At 41.7% G+C, this 5,285-nt stretch overlaps 1 pseudogene; it reads left to right on the top strand.

The window, feature by feature from the left end:
- Positions 1–1,211: 1,211 nt before the first annotated feature.
- Positions 1,212–3,582, top strand: LOC101574751 (annotated as a pseudogene).
- Positions 3,583–5,285: the final 1,703 nt, after the last annotated feature.

Here is a 5,285-nt window from a genome sequence, read left to right as displayed (position 1 = left end):
TTGCATGCTTATATCCAGTAGTCTGAATAACTAATTGGGAGACAACAATATATAATATAACAACCATTGTTGGATTCTTATCATTTTGTTTCATGTAATTCTGTATTATTTCTAATGATTTTTCTTTACCATTTTTTATTCTATTTAAAAAATTAAAAGCAATAAAACCTTGAACGCTTAAAAAAAATACACATTCTTCTCAGTGGCCCATGGAATGTTCTCCACAATAGACCACATACTAGACCATAATGCATGCTTAAATAAATGAAAAGGAATTGAAATTATCACATTACCATACATTAGTGTAATAAAATTAAAAATGAGTGGCAAAAGAAACCACAAGAACTTCATAAACACCTGGAAATTAAATAGCACCCTCCTGAACAACCATTGGGTCACAGATGAAATTAAAGAAGAAATTGTACAGTTTCTACAATTAAAGAATAATGACAATACAACATACTGGAACTTATAGAACACAACGAAAGCATTACCAACAGGAAATTTTATGTCACTGAATATCCATATCATCAGGAAATTAGAGCAAGCACAAATAAACAATTTATTGTTAAACCTCACACTTCTAGAAACAGAAGAGTAAGATAAGCCAAAAGTACAAAGAATCAATGAATCAAAAAGTTGATTCTTTGAAAGATTAAATAAAATCAGCAAATCTTATCTAACTTTATCAAGAAAAGGAAAGAAAAGGCTCAATCCACCCAACGAGAAATGAACGAGTGAAATCACAACAGATCCTGCAGAAATCTGGAAGATCATCTACACCTACTTTGAAATTTTGTATTCTAATACAATGCAAAAGGCAAGAGAAATTAACAGATTCCTAGACATATCTGAATTACAAAAGATGAATCAAGAAGACATAAACGTCCTAAATAAACCAATAGCAGTCAATGAAATCTAAGATATAATTTAAAAAACTACCAACAAAGAAAAGTCCAGGCTCTGACAGATTCACTGATGAATTCTATAACAAATTTAGAGATGACTTAACACTAAAACTTCTCAAACTCTTTAATTAAATTGAATGGAAGCAATACTCCCAAAGTCATTTCTGGAAGCAAGCACTACCCTGATACCAAAACCAGGGAAGGATCTAACTAAGAAAGAGAATTACAAGTCAATCTCCCTAATGAACATAGTTGCAAAAATCCTCAATAAGATATTGGCAAAAATCATCAAGAAGATCATACATGAAGTCCCAGCTGTCTTCAAAGGAGAGTAGATCTGGTTTCCAGGCCAAGGCGCTCTGTGGCATGATGATGGCAGCGTTCCTGAGGTTCCAGGAATGGGAAGGTCTTCTTATAGTGAAACTCAAGGAGGACTGCACCTGGGCCCAGGAGTTGCCTACCCCTGACCCTGGGCCCAGCCCCAAGGCCTCCCATCTATGCTTCAGAAGGTTCTGCTTCCAAGAGGCGGCTGGTCCCCGGCAGGCCCACTGCTGCCTCCAGGAGTTTTGCCATGGGTGGCTATGGTCTGAGATGCACATCAAAGAGCAGATCCTGGAGCTGCTGGTGCTGGATCAGTTTTTGACAATCCTGCCCCAAGAGATGCAGTGCAGGGTGCAGGAACTACATCTAGAGAGTGGTGAAGAAGCAGTGATTCTTATGGAGAATATGCAGAGAGAGCTTGGGAGACTGAGGAAACAGGTCACAAACCAAAGGTGGAGAACAGAAGTACTTTTGGAGGAGCCTTTGCCTCTGGAAATGGCAGGAGAGTCACCAAGCTTCAATCTGGAACCTGGGGAGACTGAGTGAAGCCCTGGCCCCAGGCAGTAGGAACTGCTAGATCCTAGCCTCCAAAGGGACCCACATGCTGTGAAGTCCAGGGTGTTATCTGCTCCCTGGCTTTCTCTCTTTCCTCCTGAAGGGAATATGGTAAGACAAGAAAATGACTGGATCGCAGTTGCCTGAAAGCTTAGAGGACATGGCAATGTACATTTCCCACGAGAAATGGAGGCATCAGGATCCTAGTAAGAGAGCCCTCTGCAAGGACATGGTACAAGAGAGTTATGAGACTGTGGACTCACTGGAGCCTCACATTCCTGATCAGGAGGACCTAAGCATCCAGGTGGAATAAGGAGAAAAGCCATGGGATCCCAATATCCAGAGTTGTAAGGAGGACATGAGCCTCAGGAGCCCAGCTCCAAGGGAAGAGAAATTTGACAACCAAGAAGGAAATGTTCAGTCTATTTCCCCTGAGAACATTCACCCCCAGGTGCTGCTCCCTAGCCATGACAGAGGAGAGGTGCCCTGGAGTCCTGAGGAGGGCCAGCCTTGTAACAGGGCAGAAGCACATTGGGAACCTCCTCCAGAAGACCAAATGGAGCAGTCCTTAGCAGGAACCACAAGTTTCAGAGAACTGGAGCCACCAAAGGAACTGCAGTCAAAAAATCTTCATTTATGTCCCCTGTGTGGCAAGAATTTATTTAATAACTCAAAATTAATTAAGCATCAGAGAATGTATGCAGCAGAAAGACTGTGTGTGGATGTGCAGTGCAGTAAAATCTTTTGTGGGCACCCACATTTTCTTTCACCACATGAGCACATCTGGGAGAGGAAGCCCATAAGTGCCTAGAGTATGGGAAATGCTTCAGTCAGAATACTCATGTGTTGGGGCTGGTAAGATGGCTCAGTGGTCTAAAGCACCTACTTAGAACAAGCTTAACAAAGCACAGGGACCGCAGTTCAATCCCCCAGCACCACATGCCAGCCAGCGAGCCCCGCCCCCTGGGGGGCTGAGCTGGCCACACACACACACACACACACACACACACACACACATAAATAAATAAATAAAATTTTAAAAAAAAGAATACTCATGTGAATTGCCATCAGCACACCCACACAGCTGAGAAGCCCTATCAATGCAGTGTATGTGGAAAAAGCTTCTCTTGCAACTCCAACCTCCATAGGCCCCAGAGGACACACACTGGGGAGAAGCCCTACAAGTGCTCTGAGTTTGGGGAGATCTTTTCTCATAGCTCCAACCTTCTTTGACACCAGAGGATCCACACAGGAGAGAGGCCCTATAAGTGTGGTGAGTGTGACAAAAGTTTCTCTTGGAGTTCTAACCTTGTCATTCATGAAAGAACCCATGAGAGAGAGACTTGACCTCTTCTCAGAGAATGGGGTAGCCATAAATAATGGTACCCCTTTTCTCACAAACCAAGGAACCCACAGAGCAGAGAAGCTCTTTGAACGTTCAACTTGTGGGAAAAGCTTCTGGCAGGGTATGCACCTCACCAGACATCAGAGAACACACACAGGAGAGAAACCATACAAATGTACCCTTTGAGGAGAAAACTTTTCTCATAGATCCAATTTAATTAGGCACCAGAGAACTCACACAGGAGAAAAAACCTATACCCATCATGAATGTGAAAACAGTTTCTCTCCCAGCTCTAACTGGATTCATCACCTAAGAACACATACTGGAGAGAGACCTTATAAGTATTCTGAATGTGGAGAAAGCTTCTCTCAGAGTTCATGCCTTATGAGTCATCAGAGAACTCACATTAGAAATAATGGGATTTCCTTTTGTCCTAAGTTAGGTGGCATGTAAAGTTTGTCAAGAGCTGGCTGGCAGGGCCAGGGAGATGGCTCAGTGGGATAAGCATTTCCCCAGCAAGTGCAACGGCCTGAGTTCAATCCCTGGTTCTGCAAAAAAAAGAAAGAGCTGGCCAGCATTCTTTGACCAAATGACCATTTGTTTTCCAAGAACAAATGAGGTCTTGTCTTGAGGGTAATGCAGAGACAGCAAAGGATTTTTGTAAAACTGAAGAGGAGTTGTTTACAGTTGTAAAGTTTCAGGTAACCACTCAGGGACACTTGTATTCAGTCTGTTCTGTCCCATGTTATACCTACTTTCTTGATATGTGTACCCCACATGTAGTTTGGGTGCCTTACTGTGTAATGTTCCAACAATTTTGGGAATTCATGTGATCTTTGACTCTTTCTTCACTTGGGACTGAAGAAGCATTGAGGCTCCCAAGGGGCCAAAGAGGGGCCAGATTGCCTGAGAAACCAGCCTAGAGGTCAACAAGTTGTAAGGTACAGCCCTCTGGCTGGGAATCTATGAACACCGAAGTCAGCCACAGTAACACACATCAGTGGCCTGGCAGGAGTGCCCATTGGCAAACCATGCCATATGTGACATCAGACAAAAAGGAAACGGAGACCTAAGGGAAACTTGAAGCACTTGCAGGTGAGTCTAGAAATTGGCAGTTGAAATGAGTGTGTAATCAGTCTATCCTTTAGACAGATGGAGGCTTTCTTCCATATCCAAAAACAATGCACAGAGCTCTGAAACCTTGTTCCCAGGTAGAGGGTCCCTTGAAGGATGGATTCTCTAGGAAGCACTAAAAATGTGGATCCTAGGGAATTGAGGGAGTGGGTGTGCCCTGTTCACAACATTTGGATGGTAATAAATAGCTTCAGAAAACAAAGGGAAAAAAGAATATTATATATTATGACCACATTGGATTCATCCCAGGAATGCAGGGATGGTTCAACATATGTAAATCAATAAATATAATACACTATGTTAACAGAGCCAAGGACAAAAATTATATGATCGTCTCAATAGATACAGAAAAGATTTTGACAAATTCAGCATCCATTTATGATAAAAGCTATGCAGAAAACTGGAATATATAATCTTTACCTCAACATGATAAAAACCATCTATGACAAACCAACAACAATCATCATACTAAATGAACAAAAACTGAAAACTTTCACTCTAAAATCAGGAACAAGGGGGCCCAGGAGATGGCTCAGTAGAATAAGTGCTTGCCTGACAAGAACAAGGGCCTGAGTTCACTCCCTGGTTCTGCAAAAATAAAATAAAATAAAAACGGGAACAAGATAAGGACATCTACTGTCTCCACTCTTATTCAACATAGTCCTGGAAACTTTGGCCAGAGCAATTAGACAAGGGAAAGAAATAAAAGGAATAATCATAGGAAAGGAAAAAGTTAAATTATCATTATTTGCAGTGGACATGGTACTCTACACAGAAGAACCCAAAAGCTCTGCTAAAAAACACTACTAGGGGCTGGGGAGATGGCTCAGTAGAATAAGCACTTGCCTAGCAAGCGCAAGGGCCTGAGTTCAATCCCCAGTTCCGCAAAATAGATAGATAGATAGATAGATAGATAGATAGATAGATAGATAGATAGATAGATGATAGATAGATAGATGATAGATAGATAGATAGATAGATAGATAGATAGATAGATAGATAGATAGATAGAAACACTGCTA

The sequence above is a fragment of the Octodon degus genome, unplaced genomic scaffold, assembly GCF_000260255.1.
Source record: "Octodon degus isolate 3935 unplaced genomic scaffold, OctDeg1.0 scaffold00036, whole genome shotgun sequence".
Lineage (NCBI taxonomy): Eukaryota > Metazoa > Chordata > Mammalia > Rodentia > Octodontidae > Octodon > Octodon degus.
The sequence above is the reverse complement of the archived record's forward strand: the minus strand, read 5'-3'. Positions and strand labels throughout refer to the sequence as shown.